This window comes from Heterodontus francisci, chromosome 13 (assembly GCF_036365525.1).
Source record: "Heterodontus francisci isolate sHetFra1 chromosome 13, sHetFra1.hap1, whole genome shotgun sequence".
In the NCBI taxonomy this organism is placed as follows: Eukaryota; Metazoa; Chordata; class Chondrichthyes; order Heterodontiformes; family Heterodontidae; genus Heterodontus; species Heterodontus francisci.
The window spans coordinates 15,754,744-15,778,038 of record NC_090383.1 but is presented as its reverse complement, the minus strand read 5'-3'; positions in this window follow the sequence as shown (position 1 = coordinate 15,778,038).

The following is a 23,295-nucleotide window of genomic DNA, read 5'->3' as shown; positions in this document are numbered from 1 at the left end:
CATATGGTACGTCATTCTTTAAGAGCTCTCTCAGTGATGATGCTTTGTCAGAGAGATTTGGAATGTATGGTGCCAAGAAGTTGAAAAATCCAAGACATCTCTGGAGATCTTCCTTGTCTTGTAGGGTAGGCATTTTCCTTACATCTTCGACTTTGCCTGGGTCAGGACGGGTTCCACAACCGGAATAGATGGAGCCAAAGAGATTGATCTGACTTACATTCACCTGGCACATCTTGCTGTTAAAAATGAGCCCTTTGTGATGAGCTACTGCCATCAGTGAATGAAGATTTCGATCATGCTCTTCTTTGGTTTTTGCCCATTACGGCAACATCATCAGCAATGCATATATAGCCAGGCACATATTTTTATAATTCTGTCCATATGCTGCTGAAACAGATCTTGACTGACAGATATTCCAAAGGGTAGTCTCTGGAAGCAATATTTTCCAAATGGTGTTCTGAAGGTGGTGACTTCCTGAGATTCCTCAGCTAGGTGTACCGACCAATAGCCATGTTTAGCATCCAACTTGGAGAAGAATTTGGCTCCCATGAACTTGGAATTCAATTCCTCGAGTGTTGGATTCTTGTGGGGGAATCTCTTTAGGAAGAGGTTTAGATGCCTTGGATATAAACATACCCTGATTGCTACATCCTTCTTCAGTACGCACATAATTGAGCTGCACTAGTCTGTGTGATGATGCACACGATGGATGATGCCATTGTGTTCCATGTCATCTAACTCATGCTTAAGTTTTTCTTGTATGTGCACCCCCTGCACTTTCAGGGAGGGTCAATTGACGGAATTGCATCCTCTCTGAGGTGCAGCACGGCATCGCCTTTGACATCAATTCCAGGTGGTGAATTCTAAAATTCACTCATAACAGGAGCTGATCTTCTAGCACTTTCCATATTTTTGCAGGATCTTTCTGGTAAGAAAGATAAGCCTCTTACGATAAGCCAGAGGTGTTTCCAACTGCTATTAGTATTTTTTACAGACTGCTTCTCTGGTTCTACCATTGCTTGGTCTTTGAAGCATAACTACATTCTTTGTTTAAAAAGTTTGAACTCGGATAGGATATCAATGGCATTCCAATTCATGCTGGGAAATTTAGTATCCATCTTTCTGCTCTTCTTTTACTTAAAACGTGCTTTAAGACTTGTTCTATGATTGCGCTGTTTCCCCTTTAGAAATTCTCTGTTATTTAGACTAGTTGCTTGGAAGGAGAGGAGCAGGTTTTTGATAGTGTTCTCTGTTTATCTTGCTTGCAGCACTTAAGCCTGTCTGTTTACACAGCTGTTCAATAGGCAGTTCAGTAGTGTTTTTTTTTACTAGAGCTTGTTTATGTTATTCACGCTCAAGTGGTTTAATTTTTTTTCTAACTGTGGCTGTGTGAATGGAGACTCTTCTTGATGCCCGAGTGGTTTCATGATTTTTTAAATTTTGGCTGCATGGTTGGAGACTCTGCAGTGTTCGGGGTTTTCCCATGCTTTTTGTTATCAATGCCTCCTGTAATAGCGCTGACCTCGATCAGCCTGAGAAAGGAATTGGGTCTTCTCCAATTTCTTTTTTCAAAACTTTTTAAGCACTTCAAAGCTTTTTTTTAAATGTGTATTCCTCGACCGTCGGCACAGTGACTCACCCGATTGCAGGAATTTACTTGCAGCCTGTCATTCTGAGTTCTGTCTTCTACAGCTGGAGGTAAGTCCTTTCCTCTTTCCACATTTTGGGCCAATATTTCTTTTGAACTTACTCCCTTGTGGCTATTGGGAGGGTGGTTTTCAAAACGGTTTCATCCATGTTCTTCAAGCTTGGACTTTGTCTTTTCACCACAGCTGCCACCATATAACGCGTTCTTAATGTTGTCTTATGCAACATAAATGAGATGCATGGAGTCCAGTTCGTTGAAGATCTCTAACAGGTTTATGAACAGCTAAACTATTATATACTGTACAGAGCAAACTATTTACAGAAACTTCATCTGGGTGTTACAGTTTCAGAGTGACTCTAGCTTTGAGTCATATGACTACATCTAATACTTAGCTGATTAGCATACTGAGGTCTTAAAGGGACATCACTCTTCAGGCAATCATACAACAGGTTGTACCTCTTAGGTATCTGAAAGGAAAAAGATACATGGGTAAAGTTGTGGTGAAGGGAGTGGGGGCAAGTAAGAAGTGCATGCTTACACAATCTCCAGCTTGTAAATCAAAACTGAGTGTGGGATGGGGGAAATGGGATGTTAGAAGATGGATTAAGTACAAGGATACCACCATCTTCTATGTTTTCAGCCCTGCTACTGGCCACCGCCTCAGCAGTGGTTGTCCCAGTAATAGCCAGCACCATCTCTTCCATGGGGGTTAAGACATGCAGGAACATGCAACCTCTCCCCTTCAATTAACTCCTGCTGCCTCTGATTGTGTGCTACCTTGTCCTGCAAGAGAAAGGGAAGTGTGACAGTGAGTGTTGTGCAATCTCTGTGGCTGATGTGGCTGTCATGGTAGAATAGCTAGTAAGTGTGTGCAACCTGTGAGATGTGGGTGTGAGGCTTGCAGCAGTGTTTATAAGGGTGAGGTGAAGCATATGGATGTTAGGTATGAGGTCTGATTGACAGAGATTGTTCGTGGGTGAGTGAAGAAGCTGTGGTGGATTGAGCAGTGTGCAAGGCTAGTGGTGCAATTGGTAGGATGTGACATTTGAAGGTGCATTCACTGACTTTGACCACTCCTTTGGGTCACTGAACTTGTAGGTCCTTGGGGCTTGTCTCCTGGCATTGACCTCCATAGTTATCTGCTCCCACTGCCTTTTGACTGTGTGTCTGGAGAATCTCCTGCCCCCTTGCAGATACAGGACATCTCTCCTCCTTACCACATCCTCCACCAAGACCCCCAGTGCAGCATCTGAAAACCTTAGAGCCTGCTCTACCCTCTGTTGTACCATTCGTTACTCTTTCAGATATAAAAGCAAAATACTGCAGATGCTGGAAATCTGAAATAAAAACAAGAAATGCTGGAAATACTCAGCAGGTCTGGCAGCATCTGTGGAGAGAGAAGCAGAGTTAACGTTTCAGGTCAGTGACCCTTCATCAGAACTCTTTCAGGTTAGATTCTCTTCAACTATGACATCCAGCACCTGCTCGAACCACAGTGCAGGCTTTTAAGATGTGCAGGTTAGCTTTAAGCAGTGCAGACTAGCTTTAGATGGTGCTAGCCACTCACAAAATTGGCGCCCTGATGATGCATCCAGCCAATGAACAGTATGGTTAGTGCTGGTTGGATGCAGGGATCATTCAAATGAGCAGGCAGCACCATGTTAGTGTGCTACCTTCACTGCAATCAATCACACACCAGGATCCCGGCACCCGTTTTCGAGGGTTATCCAATTTAATCCCCTTGCTCAAGGAATGACTGAATAAAATACTACCTTTCAAAATGACTGCAACTGTAGAATGCTGCAGAAGTTCATCATTAATGACCTTTAACAATTTAAATTGGCCTTTTTCTTTCTTCCTGCTGGTGATTTTTGCTCCTGTTTTGGGTTGTATGAGTGCTCTGAGCAAAACAAAAATACAGACAAATTAACACTTGGTGCATTCTCCAACACGTTTCCTTCTGTTTACTTTTTCACTAAGATTAATGAAGGCAGCCCCGTGCATTTTGAAAGACTATAAGCATTAAATGAATCTGATAATGCACCAATTTTGTACTGTTTTGTAGTTTTAAGGAAGACTGAGTACAAACAATAGTTTTATGATTCGGGTAGTGAAAGGGACTGAGGAATTTTATTTTGCGAATACTGACTGCTTGTCATAATTAAGCCACAAAGATACTTGTTTCTGCATAGGGCCTCCGTGACATCTAGCAACTCCTTCCTCACTGTGTCATTGCAGTCTACATGGATAGAAAGGCCTCTGTCTATCTGATGACCCCCAGCTTGATAACTTGCAAGGGATTGCATTAGAAATGTAAATAATGGTCTGCATGTCTGGGTCTTCAATGGACTCCAAATACTTTGAAGCCATTTTTGTTTGTTGTAACCATGACATCTAGGAAAAAGAGCTGGATATTCCCACATGGCTCCACAACGAACATTATGGAAGAATGAATGCTCTTTAAAAAATTCTGGAAACTTTTGAAGCTGCTCTTACCAATTCCCAACAACATCTTAGTTGCTTTAAATTTTCTTTAAATATTCATCATTTATTGTATTCCATAAGATGTTAAACAAAAAGCAAAACCAGCCATTTCAGTACTACGCTTTATGCTGATAGCGACCGATCAAACAATGAATACATATTTTGAGATGTTATGCCACAAACAAGTCTATTGAAATGTATTACATCTGTTCCAATAAATATGAAATTCTTGATTACTGGTGTTACTCAGAGAATTGTGTGAGCACAGGAAGGCTCACACAGGAGCTGAGGACAGTTTTTTAAAGAAGGTAACTGCTTTTATAGCACTGCTTGTGGACCAGGAGGAACAAGAGTCTTACCCCATTCCCCCAAGTGCAACCTCACGCTTTGGATCAGAATCCATCATGCTCCCCAATGATCCGCACCACCCCCCCCCCCCCCCCCCCCCCAGAGATCACCTTATTCACAGACGTCCAGGTCAAAAGTGCTCGGAAGAAGTGAGCGATAAGGACATTGACTTTGAGAAGAACTGGGAGATCCAACCCATTGCAACTGGGAGGCGTTTGGTACTTTTAACTGTAAAAATATCACTTCAATGAGGACAATTGTGTAACTTATAAATGTGGTGTGGGGTTTTCAAGTGTTTTAATAAGTTAAAGGGAAATACCTTTCTCAGTAATTTAGTGTATTAGCTACTGACAAAGTACTGTTTAGTTAAGGTTGATTTTTTTTAGTTTAGTTGTTATGTTAAAAGTCTTAAAATGTGAAATCTTGTGTACTTCTTTAAATTGGTATGGGGAGTTCATATCTTGTGTTTTAATGTTAACAGTTTCACTGAAGTCGTAACAGTTCCAAAATATTCTTATGTTCAAAGGAAAAACTGGCAAATAATTGAGATGCAAATTGTGCAACAAATACTGTAAATTAAGGAATTCACTCCATATCAGGCTGCTACGTATTAGTGAGGGAGACCTTTAAAGGCATTGAGATTGCAGAAATTGAACCAAAGGGTGGAACTGGTGTTATGTATGATATTAATCAAATATTGTATAATTTGCCCATATGCGTCATAGAAATACCAATATATGGAATTACAACATGGGAATTAACGGTTAGGCCCAACACTTTTCCTTCATCCACCGATCCAATCTAATCTTGAATATGAATGTATCCTAACCGTGCACAATACATTTAGGGTACGTAATAACAATACACTATCCAAACAGATAGGTATGCTTATAGATTTGTAATAAATCATCTGCTTTTCACACAGCAAGGAGAAGCCAGTGAATCACCAGCCATAACCAAAGAACATCAATCATTACTATCCTCACTTTCAGCTGATACTAGCACAAATTCATATTATAAGAGAGAGATTGATGGCAATGCTACTGAAAAAACACAGAGTGAGGCACTAAGGACTGGTGAAGAAGAGGCAGTTGCTAAGGTGTTGTTGACAAGAAGCTACTGTAGACATGACATCAAAGGGGAGACTTTCTTTTTTCTTTTTCCTTTCCATACTGACAGCAATAACTCTTGCTGGGGTACAGTTCCATGGGTTACCAGCTACCAGTAGCTCACCCATGTGGCTATTATTCACAGGCAAACATGGATAATTAAAGGTAGAATTTTCAACAGGGTCCTCCTGAACGCATACACTCAGGGGAAGATCAGCAGAAATTCTGCAGAATTGTTGCAGATGGTCATTTATGTTATCTCTCCAGGGTTTCCGCCAAAGGTGTAGTGGGAGCCTGGGAGAACACCAACGGAAATTCCAGACATTGATGTTAGCAGGATATCTGACCACAGGGAGTACCACAACCTGGCTTGATTCTGTCCTAGGGGATGCAAAACAGGAAGTATCGAATTGGCTGCCTGTTATACATCCTGCCTAATGTTTTTTCAATTGACTTCAATGGAAATTTTTTTTAAACCCTTCACAATGCTAAGTATCACCAACATGTGCCGCTACAAGTATTGCTACGGTGATTGTGATGGATAACATGACATTTGACATTGCTCCAGTGTTGTGGCCGACTTTGAAATCCAGAAGCAGCTGTGATCAGTGAAGAGGTAACAGATAGGAGAGAGCTCCATACCAATAACTTTAAAATGTTAGCTTTGCTTCAATTTGAATGTCTGTCCCACCAGACTTAAATCTGTGATAACTTTCTACTTTCCAAACTTCCTTTGAACAATCGCTGATAGAATCTAGAAATAGAAGGATAAAAGGTACAGCTGTGGCAATGCAAAACATGCCAGACATGCCCAGTGTCAACAACAAGTTACATTTATATTGCATCTTTAACAGTTGTGAGTCACACTCAAGCAGGAATATGAGGGAAATTAACGATGGTGGCTTTCAGTGCTCCCAAAGAGACAGGTGGTTAGGAAGCTTTCAAAGGAGGCAGAAAGGTGGAGAGCTTTGGAGAGATAGTTCCAGAGTATGGGACAAGTTGGCTGAAATCCAGCCACAAAGGATTGAGCAGCAGGAATGCAGCATGTAAGGAGCAGGCATATAAGATTGGACAAGTATACACAAATAGGGAGAAGAGAGGCCATGAAGGAATTTGTAGGTGAGGAAGGACATACCCTCCACAGAAATTTTAATTTTTGACACCTTATTTAGTGCATTTTATGGCATTTCTGGGTCACCTTTGCGGCACAGTGGCGCAGTGGTTAGCACTGCAGCCTCACAGCTCCAGGGACCCGGGTTCGAATCTGGGTACTGCCTGTGTGGAGTTTGCAAGTTCTCCCTGTGTCTGCGTGGGTTTTCTCCGGGTGCTCCGGTTTCCTCCCACAAGCCAAAAGACTTGCAGGTTGATAGGTAAATTGGCCATTATAAATTGTCACTAGTATAGGTAGGTGGTAGGGAAATATAGGAACAGGTGGGGATGTTTGGTAGGAATATGGGATTAGTGTAGGATTAGTATAAATGGGTGGTTGATGGTCGGCACAGACTCGGTGGGCCGAAGGGCCTGTTTCAGTGCTGTATCTCTAATCTAAAAAAAAAAAATAACCATAAATATATTTTGGTTCATAAAACTATTCACATGGAGGAATAAACGCTACTAAACTATACCAAAAACTATAATGATGTATTACCTATGTTATGGTAATCTATTATGAACATCGTAATTTTATTTACTGCTTGACTCTTTTTTCTTGCTATTTCACTATATTTTCACCACCTGGAAATTATTGTTTGTGACATCAGTATGGTGTTCCTCTGGGTACTATTTTAAAACAGGCATTAACACATTTAAGTGGAAAAAACCAATTTTTTGGCTACAAACTATTTCTAATTAATCATTTAATAATGGGATGGGGGTTGCTATCAGACTGTGTGCCGAAGAAAGGGGGAAGATAGAGTGGTGTTAGAGATTGGGGGAAAGTAGTGGTGGATTAAAGGACAGGTGAGGGGAAATAAAGAATAGGGTTAGAGTTGGGGCTGAGGGGGAAGGTAAAGTAAGGGTGGTGGATGGGGACAGGAAAGAGGAAGAAGGCAGAATATTGTAAGAGGTTAAAGGAGAGTTATAAAGTCCCAGAAACTGAGGGAAAGAATCAAAGGCCATTTGATGATATCCTCAGAGAAAACAGCTGTACAGCTGGAACCAATGACAACAGAATGGCCAGTCCAGGCAGATTGGAGCTGGAGGAGAAAGGGTGGAGGGGAGAAAAGGTGCAAAGGAAGAGCAGGGAGGTAATGCATGGGAGGAGGAGGATGAGGGGTAGAAAGCTGGGCAAAAAGAAGGAGGTGGGAATGGAAGGGGAGAGGGAGTATTGAAGACACTGACAGGAGGCTGAGGAGTGGGGAGAGAGGAAGCTAGTGGAAATTAGAGGGGGAGAGGAGGTGGGGAGAGGAGAGTGGACAAAGGGGGAGTGGGCAAGTGCAGAAGACTATATTAAATCAAAGTATTACCCCCCAGTTACCCTTTTAAAAGAATATCAGACTGCAAGCACTTGTTCTTACACTGATTTGATACTTATCAAAAATTATCATATTAGAAAGACAATTGTTTCAATTGTCACATCATGTTGGTAAAAGAAATGTTCTGAATGGAACATAAAGATCAAGGAAATTCTGGGGGAGTACTTTTTATTCAAAGTATTCACCCATTGCACACTGAGAACACATGTATTTCTTAAAAATACTGAAAAATTCCTCCACTGACCTCAGAGATAGGGCAAAACTAACTACCATGAACGTGCCCAGACCCTTTTATAATTCCTGGATTCAGGGTAAGAACGTTGAGATAGAGGCTTCCATCCCAGAGATAGCTGAGATTCTTTCAGGACTTGGCTTGACTCCATCACTTGTGCACAGCATTCCAAAGAGCTGGCATTCTGTCACTTTCATGATGTATTTGTCTGCATTTAGCTTGATCCCAGATTTCCTGGTTCTCTCCATGGCTTCTGTAGATGGTTGTCATGATCTTTTCTATCGACACCATATATCTGGATATTATCTGCTATGCTGATTACTCCTTTGCATCCCCTGTGTGTCTTGTCTACTTTCTGTTGGAACACATCCTAGCTCATTTTAAGACCAAAAAGTAGACACAGGAATTTGTATCATCTAAAGGGTGTGTTGAATGTTGTCAACAGTGAAGATTCTGCGTCTAGCCTCACATTCCAGTGGCCACTTCTGTCAAGCTTACTGAAAACTTTTGCCCCTGCCAGTGCTAGTGTGATCTCTTCCAGTGTTGGGATAGGGTAGTGATCCCTCTTTATTTCTTGGTTAAGATCTTTGGGATCCAGGCAAATTATTAGCCGTCCATTTGACTTCTCTGTCACCACGATAGAATTTACCCAATCTGTAGGCTCTGTGACTCTGGTGATCGCCTTCTTTTCTTCCATTTCTTGGAACTCTCTTTCAAGCTTTCCTTTTAGTTCTACTGGTATTTTACATGGGGGATGAATCACTGGTTCCATCGCTGGGTCAATAGTGATGTGATACCCAAAATCTTCAAAGCATCCAACCGTCTCATCAAAACACTCTGGGTGCATTTGTACCAGATCTTCTTTGCTTCTGATTGGAGGACACTTTTCAATGGGTGTACTGTGCCATCTCCTTCACCTCATGGTTTACTGAGATTGTTTGGGTACTGAGTGTCTTCATCTGAATGCTCATGGCTTCATGTGCTCTGGCAGTGTCTACATCCTGCGATATTGTGAGCTTGTCCTTTCCAATTAGAGCTTTCTATTGTTTGTGTATATATGTATGACATCAATGTGTAATAGATGGATTGATGTAAATTTTGATATGTCAGATTAAATGTGATTGGCAATGGGAATATTGATAAGAGAGATCTGCTCTACCTAATTCACCTGTAATTAAGTTGCCATCAACCTTCCTTGCTATTGTTGCCCTTTGGTGCATACTATCAGAATCCCTCCCTTTACATAGCCAAGGCATAGTCCTGTTCCTCAATGATATGAATGTATGCATCGCCCTGAATTGCAAGGCTATTCAGAATGCAACATGTTACAAAAGGTAAACACTTTGAACAACCCATATTGTAGGGGGCCTCAGATCCATCATGTCACCTATATTGCTGCATTGGCAAACCAAATGTTCATTCTATAATGGACCAGATTGCTTTAAGTACCTAGTGGTAAGTATGCTTGGCTAGTGTTCAGGCATTGTGTAAAGGGGTTAAGAGGCCATGCTTTCAAGTTATATCCACAGTCTTACAAAATTAGCCTTGGCATTGTTATCCTATTCAAATAAATCAGGTGAATAAGACTAGCCAAGGATGTGTAAGCTTGGGGAGTGATTCTCAATGGACTATCTGATCATGGGAGCCATCATAGCCAAGCTTGATGCCTGTCCTCACCTGGCATCCACACACATGCATGTCCTTCAGTGGTTACACTAGATAGTGATTAGAAATAAGCAACCTGGCCACTGTTCTGCCTTTCTAACCTGAGGACTGTCCAGCTTATTATTGTGCCTGTACTGCGACATGCTTTTATCCACTGCACAATTGAGGGGTGGGCATAGCCTTTTCAAAATTCCTTGCCTAATGCAGAAAGTAATACACTATTAAGTCTACTGACACAGGGCCACTGAAAATCAAAGTCTGTAATAGTTCATCTGTTGTCCAATATGGATAATGTTTCATCTTGGCAAAATGTTTTCATTTTGTTGCCACTGTTGGGTTTTATTTCAGTGCATGTACTTGTATATACTGCCCTGGAAACTCTGTGATATATGAAGGGTTGTTTGTTAATGTCTTATCAGTAATTAAAAAGAAAGTTTTCAAAATACAGGCAACCAGTCTGGTAATCTCTCAGCTTCAGATGCTATCGCTTTACTTTTAATTTCTGGGTCATTTTTCATCTGCCACTCTGAAAAGTACTGTTCTCACTGGAAGACTAACATCTTACTGTGTGGCTCCATATTTTATTGCTTATTCATTATTGTCCTACTTTCTTCATTTGCCTCAGTTGTCCCAAGGTCTTCTGCACTATCAGTCAGTATGGTTTGGGCATGGCCCCTTTTAAGGAAAATAATCCTCCGTTTTCCCACCTTTCCATATTTCTTCCATTTGCATCACATCCAAATATGTGAAACATTTTAACCATGGATCAGGTGTGTTTGTGCAGAAAAGACTTACGCAGGGGAGAGAATTTCTGGATAATAAACCAGAACTCCAGGAACATCAAAGCTTTTGATGGAAAACTTGAAAATTTGCTTTTAGGTATACAACCCAAGGTTTCTATTCTTAAAATGTTGGAAATAACACATATTTTGATTTATTAATGAAAAGGATGTGGACCAGACCAATGCTGCTGTGTGGAAATAACACAGAAGTGGATGTTCATTGAAGTTACTTAAACTTTGAACTAAGTCGGTAAACTTTACTTATCCTCATGTTTAACTGCTACAGCATGAAAGATGTTTGTAATACAAAGAATTCCACTCTCACAATTGTTTGGCAAAAGTATAGAGTAAAGGGAATCAGCAATCACTTATTTTTCTTCTTAACATGAAACCATAGCAAACATTTAGTAGTGTGCATGTTTGGATTCTTATTAGTATGGCTTGAAAAGCCTCTCCACCTCCACTCAACTTCTAATCCTGCATCACTGATGATTTAAAATAATTTCTGTATTGACAAGAGAAGTGCCTTAAGAATTTGGAGCTGGATTTTTAAAGCCTGCTGAGTGTACGTGTGGTGGCAAGTGCGATTTGAAGGTCAGCACTTCAGAATGCGATGCCATTTTTAAAGAGAAGCCAGAAGGGAAGAAATGGGTTGGGCGCATGCCTAAAGTTAAGTTCCTGTTGAGCTCATTGAAGAGCTCATTAACAGGCTTGTCAGCCGCAGTTTTTAATTTTCAAAGGCTGGGAACGTGGAGGATGCCATGTGGGGCACACAGCAAGATGTACAAGTCAGGAACACAGTGGGGAGCCATGAGAGCTTTGAGAAGGGCTAATTAAAATACTGTAGAGGTACAAAGTAAAGCTCAGCTGCTTCAAAAGTGCTACAGAGCAGCCATTACTACAGCTGTGAGACTTGCTTTTCTCAGTGGTGAGTGGCAGGAATCTGGAGAGGGAGAGGAGGCTGTTGGCAGCATTTGGGCAGCTGGGGTTGGCAGGGGAAGGCCTGGTGAATGCACAAAGTCTAACTGAGGGAGTTCAGATGGGAACAGGCTACTCTGATATTGGACAGAGCAGCCAGGATGAGCTTTAGCCGATGCAACCTCTTGGACAGCAGGAGGCCAAAGGACCTCAGCAGGGGGGAGGGGTTGCAACGGAAGGAAGGCACTACCCATGACATCGAGTGCATTGCCTGATAGTCCGCTAACTCAAAATGACAGAGTGCCAGTACCGGAGGAGCATGTGCCTAGCCAGGCAGATGGTCTCGGTCCTGTGTGCTCTGATCCACAATGACCTGAGGCCTCACGTCCCCAATGGCAGGCCCCTACCTGCAGTCCTCAAGGTCACTGTCACCCTAAACTTCTATGCAACCAGGTTGTTCCAGATTAGCTGTGGATTTAGGTGGAATCTCGCAGTTGGCAACTCATCAGGCAGGTCCTGGATGCCATTTTCAGGAGGGCAGGGGACAACAACCACTTTGATACAGATGGGCCTGCGCAGGCACAGAGGTCACTGAGATCTGTTTCCATCAATGGATTCCTCTGCCCTGGATGCAGGGCATCATTGCTTGCACCCATGTGGCCATCAATGACTGACCATTGAGATCCATCAACAAGAAGGGCTTCCACTCCCTCAACATCCAAATGGTCCATGATCACAACAAGAGCTTTCTTCATCTCTGCGCTCGCTTTCCTGGCAACTGCCATGAATCCTTCATCCTCTGCCAGTTCAGGCTACCTCGGTACTTCACTCTATCCACCAAAGCGCATGGATGGATCCAAGGGGGCAAGGGAAATTCCTTGACGAGATGGCTACTGACCTCTCTATGGGAGTCCCAGACAGATACACAGAAGTGAAACAACCTATGCATCAGCCGGCCAACCATTGAGCAGTTCATCAAGTTTCTGAAGATGCCATTCCGGTGCCTGGATCAGTCAGGTGACACCCTCCAATACCCTCCTGCAAGGGTCTTGGTCATTGTGGTGGTCTGCGGCGCTCTCCATAACATGGCCCTCTAGAGAGATGTGGACCTTGAGGACAGTGAAGCTCTGAAAGAAGACAGCTCATCGGGGGAGGAGCAGGAGGTAGGAGATGAGGAGCAAGAGGGGGCAGAGGGGTATAACGCTGAACAGAGAGATGCCTCCTCCTGCCACCCTCTGGGAAGAGGACCTCCCTCCTCTCTCACACAGCCTCCAGCATTAGCTCCAAGTGGGCATCAATGAAGCGAGGCTCTGCCTGGAACCTAGTGCCGGGCCTCCTGCTCCCATGTGACATCTCACTTCCCTCTGATGAAGTGAAAGGCAGATCTCTCCCTCAGGACAACCAGCAGCCTCAGTGATGGCTGCCATGAGATGTCTGCATAAGCCCCACCTTTGATCTGACCCAATCCCACTGGCTCTAAGTGGACAGGAAACCTGGCTCCATTTCAATTAAGGGCTTACCCATTGGAAAATCTGGATCTGAATCAGTTTCCCATAGGTGATGGGTTTCAGATCCAAACCAGGATCTGTTCCTGTTTCCTGCCTCTGTAACAAAAATCCAGCCCAGGGTCTAGACATTAAAATTTAGAATATTATACACTTCTTCCAAATGCTGCACTCACAACTCTTGCTGATTGATTTTTAGGGCCGATCTGGAGGCATACTCCACCAGAATATATTGGATTTTTTCTGTGTTGAAAATTTTACATTCTATCAAATACTTTTTTAAACTTCACATTTGAAAAATTTTAATCTAAAAAAGGAAATAAAAGCGCCAACCAGACCACCACTTCCACAAATCTCTCTCAATAGATACTCTTTTTTCTTTATAAAACCACTCTTTACCCCTACTGCTTCCATAAAATTTTAGAAACCCTCCCTCAATTCCTAGAAACACCCTCCCTCTCCAGCTTCTCCTTGTTGACTCTTAAATTCTCCTCAAAAGCCCACCTTTGACTCCTCTGACCTTGCAAACTGCAGCCCAACTTCAAACTTCCCTTTCCTCTCCAACGCTCTTGAATGTAATTGCCTATTTCCACTTCCATAATATCACCTGGCACCGCCCCTGTCACAGCTCACCTGCTGGTGAAACCCTCATCCATGTCTTTGTTACCTCCTGACATGATTAATTCAGTGCACTCCTGGCTGGTCTCCCACATTCTACTCTCCATAAACGTAAGGTGATCCAAAACTGCTGCCTATATGCTAACTCACGCCAAGTCCTGTTTGCCCATCACCCCTGTGCTTGCTGGCCTACATTGGCTCCCAGTAAAGCAACTGCTCAATTTAAAAATTCTCATCCTTGCTTACAATTCCCTCCATGGCCTCGCCCCTTTGCTCCTTCCTAGCTCTCTCATCTCCTCCAGCCCTACAAACCTCCGAGCTTTCTGCGCTCCTCCAATTCTGACCTCTTAAGCAGCCCCAATTTTAATTGCTCCAAGTTTGGTGACCATGCTTCAGCTGCCAAGGCCCTGAGCTCTGGAATTTCCTCCCTAACCCTTTCTGGCTCTCTACCTCTCTTTCCCCCTTGAAGACACTATTTAAAACCTATCTCTTTGATGAAGGTTTTGATTATCTACCTAATATCTCCTCAAATGGCTCAATGTTAAATTTTGTTTGATAACACACATGTGAAGCACCTTGGGATGATTTATTACATCAAAGGTGCTATAGTGTTGTTATATTTTGTTCTTGTACCATATGTTTACCAACTCTACTGTCAGTGGAAGTTGCTCGCTATCTATTCTATCAAAATTCTTCATAATTTTGAACACCTCCATTAAATCTCCCCTTAACCTTCTCTGCTCTAGGAGAATGATTCCAGCTTCTCTAGTCTCTCTACATAATGGAAGTCCCTCATTGTAGTAAATTTCTGCATCCTCTCCAAGGTCTGGACATCATTCTTCTGCAACCTCTCCATTCCTGCACCCTATTTAAAATTGTACCATTTTGCTATATTGCCTTTTCACATTCTTCCTTCCAAATGCATCATTTATCATTTATTTACATTAATTTTCATCTGCTGTGTGTCTTCCCATTTCACTAGTCTGTCTATGAAATCTGCTACTGGCCTCCTCACTGTTTACTATATTTCACAACTTTGTGTCATCTGCAAGCTTTGAAATTATGCCTTCTAAATTCAGGTTCCGGTCATTAATTTGGAGCATAAAGAGTTATGGTCCCAATACTAACTCCTGAGGGCCAACTCTGTATACTTCCCCTCAGTCTAATAAACAATCATTTACCTCTATTCTTTACTTTCTGTTTCTTAGCCAATTTTGTAACCACGCTGCCAACGCCCTTCAAATCCCATGGGTTTAAATTTTGCGAACAAGCAATGTTCTCCTGGTCTGCCTCCCACCTTCCACCCTCCATAAACTCGAGCTCATCCAAAACTCAGCAGTCTATATCCTAAATCGCAACATTCCATTCACCCATCATCCCTGTGCTCGCCAACCTATATTGGCCCCAAGACCACTGATGCCTTTTTTTAGAATTCTCATCCTGGAGTTCAAATCGTTCTAATCCCTTGCCTTCACTTTGGACAGCCATTGGCCTGGTGTCAATTTTTGTCTGATTGTGTTCCTGTCAACATTTCCTGTGACCTTTCCCTAAGTTAAAGCTCCATATAATGCAAGTTGTTGTCCTGGGGATTTGTTGGCTTTAAGTCCCTTACATTTCTCCAATACTTTTCTCTGTGGTATTAATTGCCTTAAGCTCCTCAATCTTATTAGCCCTTTGGTTACTCTCTTTCTGGTATGTAATTTGTGTCTTCTACTGTGAAGACAGACACAAAATATTTGTTCAACATCTCTCCAGCTACTCTCCTTTTTATATACTTGTAAAAGCTTTTGCAGTCTATTTTTATATTCCTGGCTAATTTACTCTTATTCTATTTTTTCCCTTTTTATCAATTTTTTTGTCGTCCTTTGCTGATCTCTAAAACACTCCCAATCCTCAGGCTTACTACTATTCTTTGCAACATTATAAGCCTATTCTTTTAATCAAATGCTATCCTTAACTTCCCGAGTAAGCCATGGATGGATCTTTCTTGCTGAATTTTTGTTTTAAAATGGAATGTATTTTTCTTGAACGTTTTGAAATGTTTCTTTAACTGGTTCCCACTGTTTATTTACCGTCATACCTTTCAGTCTACTGGGCTGGGATCAGTATCCTGGTGAATCATATAACTAGGGCTGTGAATTTGGCTTTAAACTAAAAAGTGGGGGGAGGGAGGAGCCAGGTGAAGGGAGATTTAGAAATCTAAAGAGAAAAGTTGAGACAATAGAGCAGTACAGTGATATGGGTAAAGACAAGCAGAATGGCACAGGAAGGGACAGAGAGTTTATTAGTAATAATGCATCAGTGAATAAGGTCCATGCAAAGAATAATAGTGAAAAAAATTTAAGGCTCTTTATCTGAATTTGCAAAGCATTCATAATAAGATAAATGAACTAGCAGCATAAATAGAGATAAATGGTATAGATCTATTCGCCATTACAGAGACATGGTTACAAGGTGACCAAGATTGAGAAATAAATAGTCCAGGCTACACAACATTTCAAAAAGACAGACAGAATGGAAAAAGAGGAGGAGTGGCCCTTATAGTAAAGGATGACATAAGGGCATAGCAAGAAAGGATCTTTTTTTTTTATTCATTCATGGGATTCACTTTCTATAGGACCAATGCTCACTTTGTTAACTCCTTTCTTTTTTAAATATCTAGAGAAACTCTTACAATCTATATTTATATTTTTAGCTAGCTTTCTCTTGTACTCTAATTTTTCCTTCCTTATCAATCATTTAGTCATTCTTTGCAGTTTTTTATAGTCTGTCCAATCTTCTGACCTGCCACCATCTTTGCGCAATTATGTGCTTTTCCTTTAAGTTTGATACTATCTTTTAACTTTTTTAGTTAACCACAGATAGTGGGTCCTCCCCTGGGAGTTTGTCTTTCTCATTGGAATGTACCCTGAAATATCCCCTTAAATGTCTGCCACTGCATCTCTACTGACCTATCTCTTAACTTAATTTGCCAGTTCACTTTAGCTAGCTCTGTTTTTATGCCCTCATAATTGCCCTTAGTTAAGTTTAAAATGCTAGTCTTGGACACACTCTTCTCTCCCTCAAACTGAATGTAAAATTCAATCATATAATGATCGCTGCTATCTAGGGGCGCCTTCAGTATGAGGTCTTCACCATGAGGGAACTATAGACCAGTCAGCCTGACATCAGTTGTTGGGAAAATGCTTGAATCTATTATTAAGGAAGAATTAGCAATGCACTTAGAAAATCATGGTATGATCAGACAAAGTCAACATGGTTTTATGAAAGGAAAATTGTGTTTGACAAGTTTATTAGAGTTTTTTGAGGTTGTAGCTACTAAGATAGATAAAGAGGAACCAGTAGATGTAATGTACTTGGATTTCCAAAAGGCATTCAGTAAGGTGCCATACAACAGGTTAATGGGCAAGATAAGGGCTCATGGAGTTGGGGGGTAATATATCAGCATGGATGGAGGATTGGTTAATGGACAGGAAGCAGACAGAGGGATAATTGGGGCATTTTCAAGTTGCCAGAATGTAACTAGTGGAGTACCGCAAGGATCAGTGCTAGGGCCTCAGCTATTTACAATCTATATTAATAACTTTGACATGGAGACCAAGAGCAATGTATCTAAGTTTGCTGATGATACAAAGTTAGGTGGGAATGTAAGCTGTGAGGAGGACACAAAGAGGCTGCAAAGAGATATGGTTAAGTGAGTGGCAGCTGGAATATAATGTGGGGAACTGTGAGGTTATTGACTTTAGCAGTAAGAATAGAAAAACAAAATATTTTTTAAAAAGCGTGAAAGTTTTAAATGTTGATGTTCAGAGACACTTGTGTGTACTCATACAAGGAACACAGAAAGTTAGCATGCAAGCAATTAGGAAGGCAAATGGCATGTTAGCCTTTAGTGCAAGGGGATTAGAGTATTAGAATAAGGAAGTTTTACTACAATTGTATATGGCTTTGGTGAGACTACACCTGGAGTACTGTGCACAATTTTGGTCTCCATATCTATAGAAGGATATACTTGCCTTGGAGGTGGTGCAGCAAAGTTTCACTAATTTGGTTCCTGGGATGAGAGGGTTGTCCGTTGATGAGAGTCTCTGGAGTTTAAAGGAATGAGAGGTGATTTCACTGACATAAAGAATATTCTGAAGGGCCTTGACAAGGTAAACACTGAGAGGTTGTTTCCCCTGGCTGAGGAATCTAGAACAAGGGGGTACAGATTCAGGATAAGGGGTCATTCATTCAGGACTGACATGAGGAGAAATTTCTTCACTCTGAGTGTTGTGGATGCTCCATCATTGAGTAGATTGAAGACTGAGTTTGATAGATTTTTGATCTTTCAGGGAATCAAGGGAAATGGGGAATGGGTAGGAAACTGGAGTTGAGGTAGAAGATCAGCCATGATCATATTGAATGATGGAACAGTCTTGAGGGGCCGAAAGGTCTACTCCTGTTCCTATTTCTTATGTTTTTATGTTCTTATGTGTTACTGTTGATACCTTGTCAGGTTGTCTGGAAGGAGAAATATCGGAATAAGAAAATGAAATGGGAGTGAATAATAACTTGAAAAACAATAAGGATCATTACATATATATGAGAGTGAGAGAGAAGAGAGAGTAAATGGGTGGGAGGAGATAGAAACAACAACATGGACTGGAGTTACTTTGGGTGATTTAAATCAAGGGTTACATTTTCTTTTCCTAAGATACGTATGTAATTTAGCTTGTCAAAATACACCAGAAATCTCAAGGCAGTACATGGGAAATTAGGAAAGTCAGGTCGACAGCAATACTATATTTAAATAATATTCTATTATCCACAGGACAGGTTCTGTTTACAATGCAAGAAGATTTTATAATCTTGTGAACCATCCTTTGCAAAGAGCAAATATTATTCAAAGAATTTTTAAATTCCCCCACCCCTGAAGAAATTACATGGTGACAGAACATTCATTATTGCAAAGTGAGAAGCACCCATGACAAATGTGATAATCAAATAAAATTAATTTCCTAACACTGTTAGCCCATGGGAAAAACAATTTTACTGATGTTAGCTCCTGACAAGGAAAGTCAGCTGAATTCATGCTAGAGAAACTCTCAGGAGACAGGCAGCTTAGAATGTTGAAATTATTTCTGAAATTACAGGTCATCACATTATACCTTTGGGGATGTATTGCCCCCTTTTAATATCCTTTCGGGAATAATTTTCCACTTGGCTTACTCCCACAATGATTACAGAGCTGAAACTAACCTCTCAACCTACTATGATGAGTGTGACAAGGAAAATCACACTTGCTGAAAATCAGTGTTTGGCATGCCAAGTAAAATTATGTATGGTTACTAACCATATAACCAATTAACAAAAGTAAAGTGGTCAGAATTCAGACTGCCTGTAACTATACTGCCCAATTAACAGGAGGAAGAGAATTGCTCTTAGCGGGCAGGGTACTTTTATAGTTCACTTTTCTGTGCCTTTTTCTCCTCACCCACCCCACATGTTCATGTGTACTTTGTGCAGACGGTCAAATGTCATCATTTTGTGTCTGTTTTGGTAATCTATTTTTGTGTCTGTATCACTCCAATTATGTATTGGAGCGTCACAATGCTGTCTATCCATGATACATATTCCATGCTATTCTTGATAAACAGATCATTGGAAGTTACTCAAGCTCTGCGTCCATGAATGATTGAAGAAGCACATGTATGCTCACAGGTAATGGTGCAGGATGGTCTGGATGGAGTCAGACAGTTGCTACAGCTGCTGTGTGCTTTCCTCATTTTGTGCTTAAGGGGTTTGTTTTTCAAGTGAGAGACACCAGCACACTTACTTGCGCATCATTGTCCATCAAGTCCCATGTCCTCTCACTCTGTAGTGGGGATATTATACGCCTCAAATTTCTTTTTTAGATGCCAGCAACGGCTCAGTGGGTGGCACCCATTTCTCTGAGTGAGAAGTTTGTGGGTTCAAGACCCAAGCCCGAGACTTGAGCACAGAATCCAGGCTGACATTTGCACTGAGGGAATTCTGCACTGCCAGAGGTGCCATCTTTCAGATGAGATGTTAAACTAAGACCCCATCTGCTCTCTCTGGTGGGTGTAAAAGCCCGAATTGAAGAAAAACAGGGGGTTCCTAGCCAATATTTATCCCTCAAGCAACATTACTAAAAACAAATCATCTGATCATTATTACACTACTGTGCACAAATTGGCTGTTGCATTTCCTACATGGCAACAGTAACTACACTCTACATTGGCTGTAAAGCACTTTAGGGCTCCCTGATGTTATGAAAGGCACAATTTAAACGCAAGTCTCTTTTTTTATTGAATTCAACCATGGCAGCATCAAGGTCAAGCCCAATCCTACTTCATCTAACAACAACGTGTGCATTTCTAGCAGTGGTTACTGCATGTGATCAGGTGTAGGAATCATGGCTCAATTTCTCCTTCCAAACGATAGACACTCAGGCCAGTTGAAGCACACTAAACACTCCTCCAGCTGGAATTAGTTAATTCAGCATATACCAGGGATTGAAACAAACACCTACTAGTTGATAAACTTAAGTTCAGTCACTGTCTTAATGAGCTGAGCCATGGGAGGAGTGCCGAGCTTCTCTTCTTGACAGGTTCTCACATTTCTGATCAAATGAAAGAAAAAAAAAGACTTCTATTTATACAGAGATTTTTGTGACCTCAAGCTGCCCCATAGTGTTTCACAGTCAGTTAAGTACTTTTGAAGTGCAGTTACTATTGTTTTGTAGGAAACTCAGCAGCCGATTTGCACACCAGGTCCCACAAAGAGCAATGTGATGATGACCAAATAATCCCTTTCCAGGTGTTGGTAAAGGGTGGAATGTTAGCCAGGTCACTAGGGAGAAACCCCCTGCTCTTCTTCAAATATTCCCTGGGATATTTGACATCCACCTGAGAGAGCAGACAGGACCTTGCTTTACCGTCTCAACCACAAGGCACCATTTCTGACAGTGCAGAAACTCCCTCAGTATTGCACTGGAGTGTCCACCTAGATTTTATACTGAAGTCTCTGCGTCCAACTTGAACACAAAGCCTTCTGACTCAGAGGCTACCACTGAGGCATGGCTGGCACCTTATTTCAAGGATAAGTCACAGTGGTTAAATCTGATAATAAAGGCAAAAAGACTGCAGATGCTGGAAATCTGAAATAAAAACAGAAATTGCTGGAAATACTCAGCAGTTCTGGCAGCGTCTGTGGCAAGAGAAACATAGTAACATAGGAGCAGGAGTAGGCCATTCAGCCCATCGAGCCTGCTCTGCCATTCAATACGATCATGGCTGATCATCCACTTCAATGCCCTTTTCCCCACACTATCCCCATATCCCTTTATGTCATTGGTATTTAGAAATTTGTCAATCTCTGCTTTAAACATACTCAATGACTGAGCTTCCACAGCCCTCCGGGGTAGAAAATTCCAAAGATCCACAACCCTCTGAGTAAAGAAATTTCTTCTAATCTCTGTCCTAAGTGGCTTCCCGCTTATTTTGAAATTGTGTCCCCTGGTTCTAGACTCCCCAACCAGGGGAAACAAATTACCTGCATCTACCCTGTCTATCCCTTTAAGGATTTTGTAGGTTTCAATGCAATCACCTCTCATTCTTTGAAACTCCAGAGAATATAGGCCTAGTTTCCCCAATCTCTCTTCATAGGACAGTCCTGCCATCCCAGGAACAAGTCTGGTGAACCTTCGCCGCACTCCCTCTGTGGCAATAATATCCTTTCTAAGGTACGGTGACCAAAACTGTACATTGTACTGCAAGTGCAGTCTACCAAGGTTCTATACAATTGAAGTAAGACTTCACTACTCCTGTACTCAAATCTTCTTGTGATAAAGGCTATCATACCATTAGCCTTCCTAGTTGCTTGCTGCACCTGCATGTTAGCTTTCGGTGACTTATTGACGTGGACACCCAGATCCCTTTGTACATCTACACTTTCTGATCTCTTACCACTTAAGAAATACTCTGCACATCTATTCCTCCTACCAAAATGGATAACCTCACATTTTTCCACATTATATTCCATCTGCCACATTCTTGCCCACTCGCTAAGTCTGTCCAAATCCCCTTGAAGCTGCTTTGCATCTTCCTCACAACACATATTTCCACCTAGTTTTGTGTCATCCGTGAACTTGGAAATATGATATTTGGTTCCCACATCCAAATCATTGATATATATTATGAATAGCTGGGGCCCAAGTACTGATCCTTGCGGTACCCCACTAGTCACAGCCTGCCAACGTGAGAATGTTTATTCCTACTCTCTGTTTTCTGCCTGTTAACCAATCCTTAATCCATGCCAGTATTTTACCTCCTATCCCATGTGCTTTAATTTTGCTAACTAACCTCCTGTGGGGGACTTTATCAGAAGCCTTCTGAAAATCCAAGTATACTACGTCCACCGATACTCCTTTATCAATTCTGTTAGTAACATCCGCAAAAAACTCCAACAGGTTTGTCAAATATGATTTCCAATTCATAAATCCATGTTAACTAAACCCAATCAGTTTATTATCATCTAAGTGTCCATTTATCACATCCTTTAGAATAGATTCTAACATTTTCCCTACTACTGATGTAAGGCTAACAGGTCTGTAATTCCCTGTTTTCTCTCTCCCTCCCTTCTTAAATAGTGGGGTGACAATTGCTATCTTCCAATCTGCAGGAACTGTTCCAGAATCTATAGAATTTTGCAAGATGATCACAAACACATCCACTATCTCCATAGCTACCTCTTTCAACACTCTGGGATGTAGAATATCAGGTCCTGGGGATTTATCAACCTTCAGCCCCATTAATTTCTCCAATACAACCTTCGTACTAATACTAATTTCCTTCAATTCCTCATTCTCCCTAATCCCTTGGATCTCTAACTCTGGGAGATTTCTTGTATCTTCCTCAGTGAATACAGACACAAAGTAATCATTTAGCTTCTCTGCCATTTCTCTATTCCCCATTATAAATTCTCCTGACTCTGCCTGTAATGGACCCACATTTGTCTACGCCAAACGTTTCCTTTTTACGCACCTATACAAACAAAGATAATGGCCGGAATTTAACGCCGTCCCAGCGGGTCGTTTAGTGGCGTGGGGACAGTGTAAAATTGAGTGGCAGGCTCCGGGAGACCTACCCATCCCGATTCTGCCTCCAACCAAGTTTACAGAGGTCCGGCGGGGGGGGGGGGGGGGGTGGTGGCGGGGAGCGCAGGGGTGGAAAACGGCCCGCCCGTCCGAGGCCAATCAAGACCCTTAAGTGGCCAATTGAGGGCCGACCCCGCCTCCCAATACATCCCCGGGATCCAAGGTGCCCCCCACTCTCCCCAAACGACCACCCTAGCCTCACCAGGGCATGACAGATCCCCCTGGTGAGGCAACCCAAACTTACCTACTCTCTCGGGTCCATGGCGTCGGCTGGGCTGCAGTCTAAGAGCTGAAATTAAGAGCTGTCGGCCCGCTGATTGGTCGGCAGCTCACTGAGGTGGGACCTCCTCTC